This window comes from Acipenser ruthenus, chromosome 32 (genome assembly GCF_902713425.1).
Source record: "Acipenser ruthenus chromosome 32, fAciRut3.2 maternal haplotype, whole genome shotgun sequence".
NCBI classification, from domain to species: Eukaryota; Metazoa; Chordata; class Actinopteri; order Acipenseriformes; family Acipenseridae; genus Acipenser; species Acipenser ruthenus.
The window spans coordinates 6,373,977-6,395,215 of NC_081220.1; the positions used below are offsets into that span (position 1 = coordinate 6,373,977).

At 40.2% G+C, this 21,239-nt stretch overlaps 1 non-coding gene across 1 annotated transcript; it reads right to left on the reverse strand.

Moving 5' to 3' along the window:
* Positions 1 to 17,998: 17,998 nt before the first annotated feature.
* On the reverse strand, positions 17,999 to 18,072 carry trnan-auu (transfer RNA asparagine (anticodon AUU)). Its single transcript has one exon. It is a non-coding gene; the product is annotated as a tRNA-Asn (tRNA).
* Between the last annotated feature and the right edge of the window lie 3,167 nt (positions 18,073 to 21,239).

The following is a 21,239-nucleotide window of genomic DNA, read 5'->3' on the forward strand; positions in this document are numbered from 1 at the left end:
AGAAAGAATCAATATGAAACAATATGAATAATGTATAAAGACAGCAGATATCTGAACCTGCTTCTGAACAAGATAAATCTATACCTTTTATTTAACAGTAAAACATAAGCAAATAGTAGTTCTGTATTCCTATACTGTACATGTCTGATATGCATCAAATAAAAATAACCATGTCCCCAACGTTACATAAGATTCTTTTGTACCGACTGGTGTCAAAGAAACCTTTTCTTTCATAATAATACATCACAAACTACCTGTGATGAGTCAAAGGGGTTTCGGTCTGTAATTCAGCCTCCCGACAGTAGAAGGTATCAAACCAACTCGGGACTTCCCTTACCAAGATCTCGTGACCATGACGAAAGTCATCTTTATGAGGGGCGGCACCTTGGTGAGGGGTGGAAGTACGAGTATGTAAATTCCAGCCACTGGAGTCACGTGAGGTTCAAGGACACCTGTCAGTTGGAATTGGTGTTCCACTGACTACCGGGGCGGGGCTTTGCATACTAAAGGGAACGTGCTACTGTGTCCGGGGTTGGTCCCACAAAGTGTAGGCGGAGGAAAGGCTGGAGGGAGAGAAGCAGTGCCGGGTTCTTGTCGTTTTTATTTTCACGGTCGGAAGCTTTACTCACGTTGTTCTCTTGGTTCTGATTCTTTTTTTTGTTTTATTCAGCACATCCAGAAGAGGACTAGGAAGCTTCCGATCCTTTCGTTTTGTTTCTCCAGCACTCCCTCCCTCACCTCCTTCTTTTGTTTTTTTGTTTTTTCCATGTAAATATTAATAAAGAAGAAATTGTTACACGTAAAGTACTGTCTGGAAATTCCATTATTACTCACACGCCTCACACGTGGTGTCATTGTGGGAGATGGATCCAGCTACAGTCTTGGCAATGTTTAGGGAGCAGGAGGAGAAGCGAGAGGAGAGGGAGATACAGCGCCAGGAACAGCTCGCCCAGTTCTTTGGACAGCTGGTGGAGAAAATTTCGACACCAGCATCGGAAACAGCGGTTGCCCGGTTGTTTGCAACACAACTGAAGTTACAAAAGATGACTCCGGAAGATGATCCCGAGGCTTTTCTAGTCACCTTTGAGAGGGTGGCAGAAGCAGCAGGGTGGCCCAAGGAACACTGGGCCATGAAACTGGCACCTTGCTTGACAGGGGAAGCTCAAGCAGCGTATAGGGCATTAATGGCCACAGAGGCAGCGGATTATGCCAAAGTAAAAGAAGCTATTCTCTCACGCCTCGGGATCACAGAAGAAACATACCGGCGCCGCTTCCGGGAATACCAGCTGTCCGAGGGGGTGCGGCCCCGGGTTGCGGGACAGTATCTACTGGATCAATGCACCCGGTGGCTGCAACCAGAAGAACACACCCCCCAAGAACTGGTGCAGAAGATCGCAATAGAACAGTTCGCGTCTATACTACCGCCAGGAAACCGGGAGTGGGTTAAACGGAATCAACCTACCACTCTCGAGAAAGCCATCATCCTGGCGGAGGCATATGAAAACGCGAACGAAGGCGCCGTCCCTGACCCCACTCCTGCCCCTAAGCCAACCCGGACCAACCAATCAATGAAGCCCAGAGGAGGTAACCAGACCTTTAGACCATGGAGGCCGAGGTTAGCCCCATCTTGGGGGAGAGGAAAACCCCCTAACCTGTCGGTCACTGACTCACAGGACAAACAAACTCCGTTGGTGCCTTCTACCCCAGTGTGTTACAGGTGTAATGAGCCCGGACATATTGCCAGGGATTGTCCGATGATGGAGGTGGACCTGGCAAAAAGATCCTGGTCAGCGGTAACAGGTAGGAACATTGGGGAATGTCGGGAGGGCCCTTATCAATTAAGAGTACAGGTCGGGGACAAGAGTTCTTACGCATTTGCGGACTCTGGGTGTGCACAGACATTGATTCGACAAGCTCTCTTGGAGGGGGTAACCTGGGAGCACAGGGTAAAGTGGCTATTTCCTGTATCCATGGGGAAACTCGGGTTTATCCCACCACTAAAGTTAAACTTACTGTTGATGTTTATTCAGCTTACGTTAAAGTGGCTGTAGCACAATGTTTGCCATACCCTGTTCTCCTGGGAAGAGACTGGCCATTTTTTGATCATATTTTAGGTCGGGAAATGGTCTTAATTTCTACCAGGGGACAATCTAAGCAACGGGAGAAAACAATTGGCGAGATTTTCCCGTTTCAAACCAACCTGTTTAACCCTAAAATCCGCCCCAGAAAAACAAAAAGAGCGCCGGGTGGAAAAATATGAGGGAACTCTGAGACGACAAGGGGAGGGGCTTGACTCTCAGGTAAATCAATCTCGTAAACGGCAGGGTAAGGGAGTAGGTGTTCAGTGTGACCGGGGCTGCGAGGTTACTGATGTGGAAGGTCAAATAATACAAGATACTCCTCTCAGTGTACCTAACCATTGGGACCGAGATATTGACCTGGGATATGAACAACAAAATGATCCCACGTTACAATATGCTTGGAAATGGGTTAGATATGTTGAGGGGAAGGATATGCAGGAAGGACAACCAGTGGTATTTCCGCATTTTTCTGTATCTGGGCACTTATTATATAGAATAACCCGGGCTCCCGGGACGGGACAGCTCGTAAAACAGTTATTGGTTCCTGGGCCTTTTCAGTCTGAAGTCATGAGATTAGCGCATGACATTCCATTTTCAGGTCATTTAGGAACTGAAAAGACCCAGGAACGAATTCTGGCCCGTTTTTTTTGGCCAGGGGTTTACGGTCTTGTGCGGAAGTATGTATCTGAGTGTCCAGAATGTCAATTAGCTGCCCCGAAGTTAGTTCGCCCCGCACCTCTGGTCCCACTGCCCATTATTGGAGTACCGTTTGAGAGGATTGGTGTAGATTTAGTAGGCCCTCTGGAGGGAGCAGACTCAGGGTATTGGTATATTTTGGTAGTAGTGGACTACGCAACACGATATCCAGAAGCTGTTCCCTTACGCTCTATGAATGCAGAAGTAGTAGCAAATGAATTGGTAAAAATATTCTCTAGGGTGGGAATCCCGAAAGAAATTCTCACTGATCAGGGCACTAATTTTATGTCGGGCTGTATTCAGCAATTATACAAATTATTAAAAATTTGTTCAATTAGAACCTCAGTTTTTCATCCTCAAATGGATGGGCTTGTTGAACGATTTAATCAGACTTTAAAAAGTATGTTGCGCCGCTTTGTAGATCAAGAAAAACGCAATTGGGCCAAGCTGCTTCCCTACTTACTTTTTGCAGTTCGTGAGGTACCACAATCTTCAACGGGATTTTCCCCGTTTGAGCTCTTGTACGGTCGGCAGCCGCGGGGTATCTTGGATCTCATTAAAGAAGGTTGGGAACAGTAAAACGAGTCTAAAAATGTAGTTAAATATGTGTTACAGTTACGCGATCGCTTAGAATTAGTCGGTCGATTGGCGCATGATAATCTCAAAGCGGCACAGCAGAAGCAGCAGCAAAGCTACAATAAAAATGCAAGAATCAGGAACTTTCGGCCTGGGGACAAAGTGGTGTTGTTGCTTACCTCATCGGAATCGAAGTTGTTTGCTAAATGGCAGGGTCCATTTGAGGTTATTCGAGCGATTGGAAAAGTAAATTATGAGATCCGACAGCTTGGGCGTCGGAAAGAAAATCAAATTTATCACGTTAATCTCCTCAAACCGTGGAAAGAACGGGAGGTCCATTTTATATTTCCTGCACAGGAGGGAGAGGACTTTGGACCCTCAATTGAGCCAGTGTCAGCAATTGAGGTCCCGATGGGGGATCAATTAACTCTTGATCAGCGCAGAGAGGTAAGCGATCTAATTAATATGTTTGCTGATGTGTTTTCTAACGTGCCTGGAAGAACGCATTTGATCGAACATGCTATTATCACTCCGCCAGGTCTAAGAGTTAGACAGAGACCGTATCGCATTCCAGAGAGTCGGAGAGATTCTGTTCGGAGGGAGGTGGAGTGTATGTTGAAACTTTGGGTAATTGAACCTTCCCGAAGCGAGTGGTGTAGCCCAATTGTACCAATAGACAAGCCAGATGGGTCACTACGGTTATGTATAGACTTTAGGAGGGTGAATGCTATCTCTAAGTTTGATGCATATCCCATGCCTCGAGTAGATGAACTCTTAGACAAGCTGGGGCAAGCCAGGTTTATTTCAACCTTGGATCTGACGAAAGGATACTGGCAGATTCCATTAAGTAAAGCCTCTCGTGAGAAAACGGCATTTTCAACCCCAGAGGGTCTTTTTCAATTTCGCACTATGCCGTTCGGACTTCATGGAGCTCCTGCTACCTTCCAGAGACTGATGGACAGGGTATTACAACCTCAGAGAGTACGCTGCTGCGTATATCGACGATGTAGTTATTTATAGTTCTTCCTGGAAAGAACATTTGAATAGATTAGAAGCCGTCTTACAGTCTCTGAGGAAAGCGGGTCTCACAGCGAACATGGCAAAGTGCGCTATTGGAAAAGAAGAAACCAAATATTTAGGTTTCATAATGGGTGAGGGTAGAGTGAAACCGCTGGTTTCAAAAGTCCAGGCTCTGTTGGATTCACCGGTACCTACCACGAAAACCCAGGTGAGATAATTGTTAGGGTTGGCCGGTTATTACCACCGCTTTACTCCACACTTTTCCACTATAGCCGCCCCTCTCACTGATCTCACTAAAAAGAACGCTCCAAATAAAATTAAATGGAGTGCAGAGTGTCAGACGGCCTTTGAATCTATTAAAACTAATTTGAGTCAGGCCCCAGCATTAGTAAGCCCGGATTTCAGCCGAGAGTTCATCCTTCAGACAGATGCATCGCAGACTGGTCTGGGGGCAGTTCTGTCCCAGGAGAGAGATGGTATAGAACACCCGATATTATACATCAGTCGGAAGTTACTGTCCAGGGAACAGAGGTATTCAGTAGTAGAGAAGGAATGCCTGACAGTAAAGTGGGCTATGGAGTCCTTAAAATACTATCTTCTGGGACGACCCTTTGTACTCATCACAGATCACGCCCCTTTAAAGTGGTTAGACACAATGAAGGATTCAAATGCTAGGATTATGCGGTGGTACCTGGCGCTCCAACCCTTCGCCTTTCAAATAAGGCATCGTGCGGGTAAGTTACACCTAAACGCTGATTTTTTTCCCCCGGGAGGGAGGGAAAAAGGAGGGGTTAGAGGTTTCCGAGTGTTCCTTCGGCTCCACTCTGAGGGGTGGGATATGTGATGAGTCAAAGGGGTTTTGGTCTGTAATTCAGCCTCCCGACAGTAGAAGGTATCAAACCAACTCGGGACTTCCCTTACCAAGATCTCGTGACCATGACGAAAGTCATCTTTATGAGGGGCGGCACCTTGGTGAGGGGCGGAAGTACGAGTATGTAAATTCCAGCCACTGGAGTCACGTGAGGTTCAAGGACACCTGTCAGTTGGAATTGGTGTTCCACTGACTACCGGGGCGGGGCTTTGCATACTAAAGGGAACGTGCTACTGTGTCCGGGGTTGGTCCCACAAAGTGTAGGCGGAGGAAAGGCTGGAGGGAGAGAAGCAGTGCCGGGTTCTTGTCGTTTTTATTTTCACGGTCGGAAGCTTTACTCACGTTGTTCTCTTGGTTCTGATTCTTTTTTTTGTTTTATTCAGCACATCCAGAAGAGGACTAGGAAGCTTCCGATCCTTTCGTTTTGTTTCTCCAGCACTCCCTCCCTCACATCCTTCTTTTGTTTGTTTTTTTTTTCCGTGTAAATATTAATAAAGAAGAAATTTTTACACGTAAAGTACTGTCTGGAAATTCCATTATTACTCACACGCCTCACAGTACCATTTGTAACACTTTGGGAAGTTTAGACAGACAGTAGACTACAATATACTATTATTATTCAAATATACACATAACTCTTCTCCTTGTTTCCCTCTTTATTTTTGTGGCTCTGACATAGGACCAGTAAGTGGTATATAATCAGAATACGGTATGTGTACCGCAACTTGACCTGCGTAACATCAGAAAATGGGACGCTGTCCTTGCTTTGATTGACTACTGCATAAGTCACTAAGAACAAGCCAAATTATAGTTCAACTCCCAAATCCTAGATGTTTACAATGTAACCCTATTTGTTGCTCATCAGTTAAACTCGCATACATTTGATGAATAGTGAAATATTATATAAAAATTACTTTAAGGGAGCAACTCAGTACATCGTACCCCTTTCAGGTGGACATTTGCTTGTTTTCTGAGCTAAAATCATTTACACATACCCAGGTCAAGCGCAGTACACGGTGTACCATTTTTAAAACACCTACCCCAAAAATAACACTGACCCAGTGTTACAAACCTACCAACATAACAATTTGGGGGGAATATGAAGTTAAACAAATCTACGCATCAATCCATTATTAAAAAAAATTAAAGTATGTATAACTTAAAGTATGGATATTTTTAACACAAACTTTGGGGCGACCTGTCATATTCTGACATTCACAATACTGGGGAGCATTTAATTATTTTGTATATAAATAAATTCAATTTAATGAGAGCTCAACAATAAAGAGTGTATACAATAATTTAAAGAAATAAGGCATTCTGGGCGTATAGATATCTGCGTTTATCATGTAAATAAGGATGTATTTATTTATGTAATTATTGACACCTAAGGTTCAAACCTGTATATCCACATGCATTAAAAAAATAAAACATAACACCTGGAGCACATTGTAAAAGCATATTGTAATTATTTTCAGTAAAATAACACATTGAAAACTCATCTATAAAAGGAGGAGTTTCTAATTTAAGGTACATGATGACTGCACCTATCATCTCATAAATACCAGGGTTTGTTCATGATTCTTAAATACACCAAGTAAAAATAATGCACTTGTGTTTTTTGGGTGTATATAGAGCGTACCAAATATTGTAAAACATGTACCTCAAGAAAATAAATCCTCAATAAAGTATTGGAGACTGACCCCATTTCTTTGGAAAGATATAGGCAGGTTCACCAGACCACTCCCCTGAAGAAAGGGATGTCCCTCATTTCAGAAAAGATCTTTGGTTAGAGCTGGGGTCTCTCTCTAAAAAGCTGTTCCGTGCCTGTTTCAGGGAATCTAAATACATTACAAAAACCGTAGGCCTTATTCTTTAGTGGAATGCTATACTTTACTTATATTTTCTTTACTCTATATTTAACATGTTTAGAACATGTTAAACTCTGTTCTGTTTTATTCAGTTATATTCAATTCAATAAGCTTTTATTGGTATGACGAGAATAAACAAGAATTGCAAAAGCAAATACATATACCTGTTTGTTTGTTTATAGTTAAACGTCGGCTTAGTTAATTCTATTTTCTTTACGCGGTATTACATGCAAAAAATATTCTCGTATTTTGTTAATGTTCATGCGGTATATTTTTAAAATGTCTTTCATTTTAGCATTTTTTATTTTATTTGCTTCAGATTAAAAATTTAGCTAAGGATAAAATTTTAGCTTTTTTAAAAAAAGAAAAACATACAAACAAACATGATTAAACAGTTTTTGTTCATAGAATTGTTTCCAGGTTTTAATCTTAATGAAAATAAACAATCTCCTTAATGATAATGTTTATTTCCTCCAAATAACCCCTTCAGTTGTATTTATTTAATTTAACCCAAAACTCTAATATACCTATTTGGAAGGCTCTGCATCTCTTAGGCTCTGAAACAGCCCCGCACACATACCGGTCATTTTGGCTCAATGACCTTTGCGCCTTCTGCCTTTCTGGCTAATTTAGACCAGATGTATTCTCCAGTAGCCTGTAAAAAAGGGCTGGAGACCCTTCTGGTCAAATGCTGTGTTAACTCATTAGAGTGAATCCTCCGTGTCTCCCTTCACTCCTTTGGGCCCAGACAGGATAGCCTTATCTGATAAAGCCATGCATTCTAAAAACCTCTGATTTCCCCTCACCCATGTGTTGTTCTACCTTGCCTCCATGCTGGGCCTGTGAGCTATGGCCCTGGGACATCCCTATGATGGGAATACATGAGGACAAAATAAGACCAAGTTTTTGTGCAGTACTTCAAATAAACATTATAATTAAAATGTAAGGATGTAGTTAATGCATACCCTATAAGGAACCTTTCAAATATTTATTGGAAGTATACATGACTTCAAGGCAATATTGCATTTTTTATTCAACCAAAATACAAAAATGCACATAGGTTAATATGCATTAAAACACACAAACACTTGCACACATCCTTTATTTAGGATATATATATATATATATATATATATATATATATATATATATATATATATATATATATATATATATATATAGTTGGTTTATGAAAACAAAAATGTGAAAGGGCCATATAATCCAACTGGATGGTGAACAAAGTACTCATAATGGAAAGTGTCTGTGATTTAAACTAAAGAGGGGTTAATGAATACATTTGTAAATGATCATGGGGTGTAAATTAAGGTATAGTAAAAAAATAAAAAGTTTGGTTTAAAATAATTATTATAGGACATATACAATACATTTGGGGCATTAGGACCCTGCAGTCACGGGTGAAAACATTTCTGTCTAATCTTTTGAAGGCCGCGGTATATTCAAGTGAGATAACCACCTGTTTTCCAAACCCTAAAACTAGACTACGCGACTCCAAGATTGAGGATTTTGCAAAAGTATCTTCCTATCTAATTATTATCGTCTTTCAGCACACATATACCCCCAGTCTGTTCATTACGTGTAAAATCGAATGGCACCTATTCTCATGTTATGCCACTAGAGGTCAGTAGCGCTCTATATACTTACCATCTCCTAGGATAGCAGTCGGTCTAGGAATTCCTTAGTTAGAAAAACATTAATGTGTAGGTTTGCCCCAGAGATTTTTCTAATAAAAGACACTGTGATTAAAGTTATACTCTTGCATCTTGGATCTCGGGTTATTACATATATATATATATATATATATATATATATATATATATATATATATATATATATATATATATAAATGAGTTACCATTGATAATATCTAAAATATAAATTATAAAAGGGGTCATAACATTTGGATGTGCAAACATTAGTTTTAATCAAATTAAAAAACATAACAATGTACAATGCTCCTATAGTATTAAAAAACAAAATCGGAACAGTAAAACGTATTAATGATTTGCCACAAACCATCAGAATAGTTTGGTTGTGTAGGATTCTGTTGATGATAAAACAACGTACAATCATTCTCTTATTTGCAATATATGACATTTTTTCAATTTTATATATTTTTTCTTAAACCCCTTTTTTTTTTAGGGATTTAAACTAAACGAGGATTTAATGAATACATTTGTAAATGATCGTGGGTTGTTAATTACGGTAAAGTAAAAATAAAAAGCGTGTTTTAAATAATTATATTATTATAGGAGCGATACAATACATTTGGGGCTTTAGGACCCAGCAGAGCTTAAACGTATGCGCGTTGAGATAGCCACCTGTTTTCCAAACCCCTAAAACTAGACTATGCAACTCCAGGATGGATGATATTGCAAAAGTAACAGCGTGTATATTTCAATGGTCAAACCAAACGTAACCACAGGGTTGGGACAGGAAAATGTACAATCAGCAGATCGAAAATTTTCAACACAGTCGGCATGTTTTCAGCACATGCTGACCCACCGCCCCTCCAGCCCTCCCTTGTTCATTACGTGTAAAATTGAATGACGCATATTCTCGCGGAGTGTGTGTTTTGTGCGCATGTGCGGTGTAATATCTTATAAAAAGATGTGCCATAAGTTTATAGGTATATAATATATATATATATATATATATATATAAAAACCTATATTCAATAAGCATATCTGTCTTGTAACCATCATAAAATCCATGGCCCCCTCATTATATATTCATAATTTCATAAATACACGCCCCCTCATTATATATTCATAAATACAACCCCCCTCATCAATCAAACTTTTGACAGAAGCTATAGTAATATTACTACTTTCATCACTTCATGTTAAAGTGAGACTGAATTATTCTCCAGGTGAATACATATAATAAAAAAAACAACATTAAAACCCCTGTTTGCTGTAATAAATATTTTTGCAGACCTTTTTTCTATTGATAATTGTAGTTATCAAATATATTTGACAGAAATTAATGTTTTAATAATTAGTTTTAATAAAAACATAATATTACTCACTACAACCAGATCAATGATATTTGTATCCAGTTTGTCGGTTCCAAAGCAGGAACTGGGTACCGATTTCAAAGGAACCACTTTGCATGTCTCTATTGCTATCCAAGCAAAGAAGATATGTCAGCAATATTCCATAATAGTAAGCATTTTATGTATGTATTGTAAATGAGCGGCACTCACTCGGGTTCGTTGCCCCTTTAAGAATACGACCCAGCACAACAGAAGTGGATTTTTCAAGCGCTGACGCGCTATTTTTTTAATAAACACAAAAATCAAACAAATACAAAATCAAAATAAACACCTAACTCCTCTTGGAGCACTAACTCAACTTTCAGGAACACACTGGCTAACACGGGACAGCTAAGCTGTTTTCCCATCCTTACAAAACCACCGGTTTGACGCCACACTTACTTTTTTTTTTCCCTCTGGCTACTCGGAGACAGAGCACCTCTTCTGTTTCCTTCTACTCAGCAGCCTCGAGCAGACTGCCTGCTCTCCTTTTAAACCCCGCACCTGGCTCTAATTCAACAATAACGCCCAGGTGCGGATGATAATTAATAATAAAACAATTAAACAATTAAACTAAACAATAAAACAATTATCAAAACTGATTAACTGAAAAAGCAACACAATACAAAAAGGTGCATTTCCCTCGCAGGGAGGTTTTAACCCCCTCCCTGCTGTCTCTCACAACCAGCTATCTCACAGTATCTACATGGTGATTATACCAGTGACTGGGGTTTAATTATTTTCGTTTTATGAATTATTTTACTGTAATTCTCGGAACTAGTGGAATTAAATGTAATTAATAATTGATGTTAATTAAACAATATTGTTAATTGGCACTAATTAGAGTGAGAAACACTGAGCTAGACAGACAGAGACAGACAGACAAGGGGGTCCCCAATTACATGAGCCCCATGTTTGATACAGACAGACGAGGGGGTCCCCAATTACATGAGCCCCATGTTTGATACAGACAGACGAGGGGGTCCCCAATTACATGAGCCCCATGTTTGATACATTCCATTATAATGATTTCTTTTAAATCACAGCTATATTATATTTACTATGAGTCAAATATAAAGTATAAATTCAGTTTATACCCAGAACTGGAGAAAAAAGACATGGAGGTTCGTGATTTCAGAAGAGATGTATTATTTCATTACTTGTATTTATTTTTATTGGCTTAGCTCTTCGCACTGTTGATAGAGCAGCAACAGATCTGACAGGAAAATCCCTCCTGCTGCACCTTCCTCCATAGCCCTGTGCTGACTCATGGGTTCAAAATGTTGTTTATGTCAGAACTGACTTCCTCCAGTTTTGCTAGTTGTAATGATACAGTTTCCACCAGCTTGCGAATCTCTTGTGCTATTTCAGTTGGACTCCCTTCATAAAGTTTTTTGGCATTTAAACCAATCTGCACGGCATCCACAAAGACAAAGACTCCAGCAGCAACACCTCCGACTACTCTGCCTGCACCTTTGAGCACCACAGGAGCAACATCATCAACCAGGCCTGCAGCAACACGGCCAGCAGAAGCACCAACAGCAGAAGCACCAGCAGCAGAAGCACCAGCAGCAGGAACACCACTCAGGTTTACACCATCAGCAACACCAGCAATAACATCAGCAACAGCATCAAGACTTACAGCAACATCAATAACAGCACCTGCAGCAGCAACAACAGCAGCATCAACCAGGCCTGCAGCAGCAGCAACAGCAGAAAGATGTGTTTTAACAATGCCTGTTAAAGCAGTGTCCTCTTTATTCCAATTACATTCTGGGAGTGCAATGTTGCACAATTTACCAAGTGCTCTGAGATTAGTTTGAATTATTTTCACTATTTCATTTACTCTGTTGTTATCTTTGCCATCACTTACACACTTTACTATTTGTGTGCCAACATTGGTGGCTCCACCAGCTACAGCAGTCACAGCCCCTGCAATGGACAGTCCAAGGGAGGCTCCAAAAGTAACAGGAGCCAGGCCTATCCCCACAATGGTCAGGACCCCCCCAACTACACCAGCAGAGCTCCCTGCAGTCCTAGCGATGGTACAGTCCCTGTCCACCTTGTCCAGCCCATCAGCAATCCCACTGAGTTCTCTGAGGAGTTCCTCAGTTTCCTGCTTCTCCTTTTCATACATATGTACAAAGCCCTTCAGTAACTCAATTCTTTTGCAGGCCTCTTCAGGGTCCATACTGCAAAGACAGGTTCAGAATCATGTTACTTTACTGTAGTGCTGCTGAGACGAACATCCAGTTATTATTCAAACAATTGATGTATCTGTACACAGAAATCAAATGTTGGTATTTGCCAGAAATGACTCATTTTAAAAACTCAGTGGATATAGGAGCTGCAGTTTCTATCCTGGCCACTAGAGGGTCTCTGTTAGAGCTCTTCATAGATAGTGTGTATCAGAGTTGAATATGTATCTACAAGAGCTCAAGGAACAGCTGTGCTTTTACTGTATCTGTGATGATGATGTCATTGATGACTTCACTGGTGGTGATAGAAGCTGCAGTTTCTATCCCGGCCACTAGAGGTCTCTGTGAGAGCACTAATAGAATTAATATATACCAGGGTCCATATTCACAAAACTGACTTTAGTCTAAGACCAAAAAATGGGCTTAAGTCACTTTTGCTGAGTTTGTTATGACCGAGTCTTAAGTTAGGCGAAAGGATGGTTCCTCGGTGTGTGACACCAGCTGTCGAACATGGAGGAGGAAGCGTGATGGTCTGGGGCTCTTTTGCTGGATCCAGAGTCGGCGACTTGCACAGAGTAGTGGCACCCTGAACCAAAATTGCTACCACAGCATTTTGCAGCACCATGCAATACCCTCTGGTATACGCCTAGTTGGTCAGGGGTTCATCCTACAGCAAGATAATGACCCAAAACATACCTCCAGGCTATGTCAGAACTACCTTAGAAGAAAAGAACAAGATGGTAGGCTTCAAATCATGGAATGGCCAGCACAGTCTCCAGACTTAAACCCCATCGAGCTGGTTCTGGATGGACTGGACAGAAGGGTGAAAGCAAAGCAACCTACAAGTGCAACACATTTGTGGGAACTTCTGCAACAGTGTTGGGAAGAACTTTCCGAACAATATTTGATTTCCATTGTAGAAAGAATGCCACGAGTGTGCTCGGCTGTTATATCTGCAAAAGGTGGCTACTTTAAAACAAATATTTAGGTTAAATTTTGTTAAACAAAACGATTCCATGATTTCTTTTTTATCTCCAATTGTTTATTTGTTCTATGCTTTAATTTCAGAGTACATTGAGACATTAAACTGCGTAAATTTCAATAAAAACTGGAAAAATGGAGGTGTTCTAAAACTTTTGACCGGTAATGTGTGTGTGTGTGTATATATATATATATATATATATATATATATATATATATATTGTAAAAGAACTTCACCCACTAGGGTTCGCTGGAATGGATTTTTACAGTGCTGGTGCACTATTTTTTTAATGAACACAAAACAACACAAAATAAACACCTAGCTCTTTTGGAGCGCTAACTAAAACTCCTAGAAACACCCTGTCTAACACGGGACAGCTAAGCTGTTTCCCCGTCCTTACACAAAACACACAAAACACAGGTTTAATACCACACTTACTTTTTATTCACTTTGGCTACTCGGAGACAGAGCACCTCTTCTGCCTCCTTCTCCTCAGCAGCTTCTAGCAAAATGACTGCCCTCCTTTAATACCCTGCACCTGGTTTTAATTTAACAATAGCTACCAGGTGCAGGGGATAATCAATAATAAAACAATTAACAAACTAAACAATAAATCAAAACAATTAAACTAAACAAATGTGCATTCGCACATGTTTTTTTTTTTCCCATGCAGGGAGGATTAACCCCCTCCCTGCTGTGTTACACTTCCCCCCCTTAAGTGCGCAGTACTGATCGGCCATTCCATGGCCACATTCCCCCCCCTTTGAAGTCCGGTGCCCAGAGGAAGGGACCGCGATCCGGCGAGGAGGGACCCAAACGGCTTGCCAGGGGCGACCGACACATAGGCCGGTAACCTGGACGGTGCAGCAACAGGCAGAGGTGTGAGCCACGGGACCGGTGCAGCGACATCTGAGCCTCCAGGGGGAACACAGCGGGAGGAAGGGGGAACACCAGTGACGTCACACGACCGCGTCGTGACGTCTGAGGTTTCAGGGGGAGCGAAACCAGGTGAGCAACTGTGCCTGGCGGTGCCCCGACCTGGGCACGAGGTTGAGCACAGGGAGGTCCATGCATTCCGGCAGGGTGTCAACGAGCACGAGGCAAGGGACCATACCCATCAGCGCCAGACTGCTTTGCAGGGGTGGAGGTCAGGGCAGTGGTGGAGCTGGGCACTTTAGCTCCTCTTCCTCAGACAGCTGCAGCTCCTGCAGCAGCGGCTCCTCCCCTCTGGGCTCCATAAGCGGTGGCTCCTCCCCTCTGGGCTCCGGAAGTGGCGGCTCCTCCCCGCTGGGCTCTGGCAGTGGCAGCTCTTCCCCTCTGGGCTCTGGAGCTGGAGTCAGCGGGGCACCTCTTGCTTGCTCCCACTTTTGGAGCAGCAGGTCTAGCTCCGTCGGCTCCGGATCCGGTATCCCCCACTCCTGTCTCCACTTCTTTGTCTGCTCTTTCTGAGCAGCGTTGTTACGATTGATCATTGCGATCAATTCTTTAAAATCCATTTTCTGGGTCGTAGGGGCGCCCACACTTTCTGACACCATATGTAAACGGGCCGTCACTTATTGTCGTTTGTTGCCCCTTTAAAAACAGACCCGGCACACAGAAATGGATTTTTACAGCCCGGTTGCCCTAATTTTTAATAAACACAAAACAAAACAACACAAAATAAACACCTAGCTCTTTTGGAGCACTAACTAAAACTTCCAGGAACACCCTGTCTAACACGGGACAGCTAAGCTGTTTCCCCATCCTTACACAAAACACTGGTTTAATACCACACTTACTTTTTATTCACTTTGGCTACTCGGAGACAGAGCACCTCTTATGTCTCCTTCTCCTCAGCAGCCTCTAGCAAAATGACTGCCCTCCTTTAATACCCTGCACCTGGTTTTAATTTAACAATAGCTACCAGGTGAAGGGGATAATTAATAATAAAACAATTAACAAACTAATTTCAACAATAAAGCAAAACAATTAAACTAAACAAATGTGCATTCACACATGTTTTTTTCCATGCAGGAAGGATTAACCCCCTCCCTGCTGTGTTACAATATATATATATATATATATATATATATATATATATATATATATATATATATATATATATATATATATATATATATATATATATACTGTATATAATGACGTTCTTGGATTTTAATGAGTGGATGCAAGCACTTTTATAAACAGGATATAGTTTCCGGTAATGGAGTAGCCAGGCAAAGGGGAAAACAGGCGAAGAAACAGTAGTAGGGCAAACGAAAAAGGGTGCAAAGCTTGTAGATTTGTTGTTTTTTTGTTTTATAACTTTGGAAAGTTTGAAATGCGTATTTGCTGATCTAGTACTGAGAAAAAAAAAAAACTATAGATAACAAAACGAAAACTACAACGGAGCTGGTATTACTTTGTATGTTGTGGAGGCTGTGTGGTCCAGTGGTTAAAGAAAAGGCCCTCGTAACCAGGAGGTCCTCAGTTCAAATTCCACCTCAGCCACTGACTCGTTGTGTGACCCTGAGTAAGTCACTTAACCTCCTTGTGCTCCATCTTTTGGGTGAGACGTAGTTGTAAGTGACTCTGCAGCTGATGCATATTTCACACACTCTAGTCTCTGTAAGTCGCCTTGGATAAAGGCTTCTGCTAAATAAACAAATATTAATAATAATATGTTTCTACCTCTGCTAATGAAGTCTTCATTCCTCTCAAGCCATCCTTTTGGTGCTGCTTGTTATAAATTAAACGTAGACTTACAGCCCCAATTATAGTTATAAGTTAATGGTATGATTTACATTGCAATAACATATTCAATACTGTAATAATAATAATAATAATAATAATAATAATAATAATCACCTGCAACAAAGCTGGAATTGCATTGCTTCTGTTTTAAGTCCAAATTGACAACTTATGACCAGTCTTAAACGTCAGTTCTCTTTGTGAATACGTCCCCAGTATTAATTAAATTCACCACTTCAGTTTCCAGAAAGAAAATAATAATCAAATAATTATTTTGTATTTCCAAGAAGACAAAACAATTACTTATGACTACACACCAGTCTTAATACTGTTTCAATTCACTTAAAACACAAACTGAATCTTTTACATTGCTAAATCCACATATATCAATAAAAGTTCAGTATGGTTACGCTTTTGCAGACTTCACATCAAGTGTTGAGAATCCAGGAACGTCTGAGGTGATGTCACTGAGTTGGCAGGGTAAAGGCGAATCAAGGTGATTTACAGCAGCTCCTCTAATAAAGCTTTCACTCTAACCAACTGAGCTATTAATTTGTCATCTTATTTGAGAAAATACTGAACGACAGAACCAAAGATTCTAAATATAATCCACTGGACGTCACCAGAAACAGCTTTGATGACACAAAGTCGTATGACAGGAACCCTAAGAATTTTATACCAGATGCATTGTCGCTTAGAAACAACTGCAGCCTCCCTGCCTCAATACAAATATAACCAATACAAAAATCGAATTACATGTATTTAAAAATGAATGGTCTCATCCATCTGGAACGATTGGTTCTGCATTTATACAGTATCAACCTTAATCTGAGTTGAGAGGCTCCCAACCTGTGGAGGATTTTAAATGTGAGGGGATGTGAATAGAGTCAAATACATTTGCATCATTCTATATATATATATATATATATATATATATATATATATATATATATATATATATATATATATATATATATATATATATAAGGCTAACATTCAATTAATCATATATATTTTCTACAGCGCCCCATATGCGCTTCACAAAATCTACTTAAAAACAAGAACATATCTAATTGTCATATCTAATAAGCCTGGTCAAACAATGGATGTCTTCAGTGTAATTTTAAACAAAGAGCACTTTCCACGATTTAAGATGCTTTCGAGAGACAGAATATTGGAATTGGCAGCCGAAACTGGGGGATAAAACTGCCTGTGATCAAAGTGGGCAGAAAAATTGTATACTTTGCAAAACGTATTTGGAAGAAAAGAAAACGGATCATCTCTGATTTGCAACGTTTCCATGGTTCGGCCCGGCCACTGCCATGTGGCTGGTTAAAACGATGAGTTCAGTTTTTTTTTTTTCTGCTGCTTGGTAATTCACTCGTGAGGCAGCTGTAGCAGAGTGGCGCAGCGGAAGCGTGCTGGGCCCATAACCCAGAGGTCGATGGATCGAAACCATCCTCTGCTAGCTTGTGTTTCTTCTGTTAGCAAAGTAGTTTTCTAAAATATTAACTGAAGGCAATTAATTAATATTACATTTCGCAATCAAGGATGATATAATGCGCAAGGATACTTGTTTTTCATAAGAGGTGAAATAAATTATAGTGCTTTGAGATTATATGTGTTACTAGCGGACTGTTTAGAAATGTACTTAATTATATTACAACTGTTCTGAAAAAGAATGTTATCTCGAAAATGAAGGCTTGTCAAACTGAAATAGCTCAGCTGGGAGAGCGTTAGACTGAAGATCTAAAGGTTCCTGGTTCGATCCCGGGTTTCGGCAAACAGCAAGAATGTTTTTGTTTTGTATTATTTTGAACTAAAAAACAGAACACATTTTCTTCTTCAGTGTAATTGGAGGAAATAATATCGTATTACAGTGCCATTTTCTAATGTGATTAAGAAATGCAAAAAGCATCGTCCCTGGGTGGGCTTGAACCACCAACCTTTCGGTTAATAGCTGAACGCGCTAACCAATTGCACCACAGAGACCAAGCTGCCAAAATAGAACTGAGACCACATCTAAGAAGAAAGCAACACTGGGCAGGAAAGTCTGTAATCACAATTACATGTATTCAAAACAATGCAAGCAAACTTCAAGCCATTTATAATTATTCCCAAATAACACAAACTCTTCCATTGCTAAATAAATATAAAAAAATCTCTGTTTGTTCTTCTCGGAAGGCATACGATATTGAAATAAATAATCTTACTTTTTGGGTTGGTTTCAATCTGTTTCTTTTTTTACACTTGTCATTACATCATTCATGGAGCAAGTTTGTATGTGCGTCATAAACCCAATCTGGCCTTGATACAATAGACAACCCTAGTCTGTGCTGAAATAAATAATGCAGTTTTCTACAACATCAAACGCAGCTTGTCAGGATGGCCGAGTGGTCTAAAGCACCAGACTCAAGGACTCTGTCTTTCCAAAGAAGTGTGTGTTCTGGTCTCTTTAAAAGATTGTTTCAAGGAAATCAACAGCTGATACCAAACTCTTGTCAGCACTCAATACCATTTTAATTTCCATTTTAAATCCGACTAAAATAGTGTTCCTAACACAGATTGCATTTTTGTTGTAAACAGACTACTTGTTAAAGTCACTGAAAAATATTTTGTGTCCAAACATGTTATTTAACTTGATTGTTTTAAAATTCCAAATAACATATTACTTTGAAAAACATCTCCGTCGACCACTGGATCGTGGTCTCAGGCTGGGATGCAGACCATTGAGAACAGTATAAACCATATATTACTAGACGGAGCTTACAGGAGAAATGCCCTCGTTTAACATGCTAGGATGATCAACTTCGGCATTCTCCAACTGCTGTTTACATTTTCTAACACGTTATAAGGAAGAACAATATTTTGGTGTCCAAACATGTGTTATTTAATTTGATTGTTTTAATATTCCAAATAACATATTACTTTGAAAAACATATATTTTTTTAATACAGTCCTATTTGAGTATTTATAATATGTTTATATTCAAATGCCAGCAACTGTGTGTTAATTTAACGAAGCGCCTAACGGCGCTCGGAACGTTCGCATTTTTAAATCCTAACGGTCTCTGCTCAGCTGAGCGGAATGTTCACGAGCCGGTTGCCTAGCAGCGTCTCCCCCTCCTTCGCTGCCCCGCCCTCTCGCCCTCTCTCGTTGCTCCAGCTAGGAGTTCAAATTTAGCTTTGTTATAGTAGCACTATTCTTTACTAACTTTTACGAATTAGCTTATTAGGGGCTTCGTGTTTTTAAGATGGTTCACGTGCAGTCCGGACAGACTGACTGGAGCATCATTACAGTATACCGCACTGCGCTCAGCTTTGTGTGGCCGCTGATACACAAAATAATGAACAACTGTTAAATAAATCACATGTATTGCTTTTTAATGCTAAATATGTATCTGGTATTCTAAGTATTATCTACAATGAACAATTCAGCTCTATTCAAATTCTGAATGTAATACAGTATTAAAACTATCAAACTGACTGGAAACATGGAACACATAAGAGCTGTTGTGTATAGACAATGTCATAAACGCCGAAATGAACACGGAGGTCTTTATTAAGGGCTGACTCGTTTAGATGTTCGAGAGATCTAGGTGTACTGGACAAATCTACTGGATTTTATCCATGTCGTAATGGTGCCGCCTGTGATAATACATTTAAAACTAAGAAAATGCACAAGCCATACAACGAAAAAAAGAGTACAGTATCTTACAAGTGCTTGTGCTTCAACTCATGTCATTTATGTGATTTCTTGTCTAGCCATTTGCAATATGATGGTAAAACTACTAGACAGTTACAATTGCGCATTAATGAGCGAGCATAAAAGTTCAATTAGGAGAAAATATATTCATCCACCACTAGCTAGACATTTTGTAGATGCCAAACATTCCGTTTCTGATCTTAAATTCTGTGGCATACAAACATTTTCAAGATCGCAGTGGTGGTAATGTCACGGGTGACGAATGTGTTGATTATTATTTTATTCAGTATTATCACTTATGATTTTTGAATTTTAATTGGATTGTTTTCCTTTTTTTTGCACAGTTTGTTTATTTAAATTATTGTTTTTTTTTTTGAGCATTAGATGTATTTTAAGGTGTATTTGTTCACTTAACCATACGTCATCCACTCTCTGGTCCAGACCTCCTCTTAGGGCTCCTGTCCAGACGCCTGTTTGGGCAGCCCTCTCCATAGGGTGCTGCGCTTCAGCTGAAGTCCTCTGGAGAGATCCTGATATCCTGACATAAACCACGAACGCAAAGGTTCTTGTCAGTACCTATCTTCAAGTGTCATCAATCACCAAGTTCCGCAGTCCTCCCAGAGTGAGTCTACGAGAAAAAATAACAAAACGAAACTGACACTGTCCGTGCACAAAAAAACCCAACCACTCGCTGTCTAATCTCGTCCTCTTTATTTTCGTTTACTTCCCTCAGCTTCTCTCTCTTTCCTATTCCGGTATCTCCTAATTCCATGCTCCCAGTCTCTTAGTTCCTCACCCTTTTTATACCTCAAAGCCCTTCTAATTCCAGGTGTGTACAGGTACCTGCAATTGTTTGGGGCGGGACATGAGGTCCGTGTGCTCAGTGCTTGTGATAAACAAAACAAAAAATACTTTAATTACGAACTCCGTTTCACCCGTGCACCAAACAAAACAGACAAATAATAATCAACACAGCAAAAACACAGTGCAAAGCAAACAGAAAATTATGAAAAGAAAAAAAAAAGATCTAAATAAAATATTCACACAATACTAATTAATACGTGCAGAAAATAAATAAATAAACACAGGCATAGGGTCATTTGTGTCAAATACATACACATGTATTTATGTTTCTTTTGTTGGCAAATTAACCCAATACATTATTGCATTCTGCCACGTCATTAGATGAGCAAAGCCCCTTTGTGCCAGTGCGCATTCAGAGGAGACGCGCTGAGAGAATCCGTCTTCTGTGTCACTCAGTACTGCCAGCTTTTCCTTATTGGTGATATATTGGTCAGCATAGCTGCTTTCCAAGTAATTGACCAGAGACGATTCCCAGCCAATACAACTGTGTTTATGCCCACGTTTCAAATAATGAAATTTATAAAAGCAAATCGCATTGTTTTATGTTTTCTTTAGTTTTAAAGCTGAGAATCAAACACACTTCTGACAAC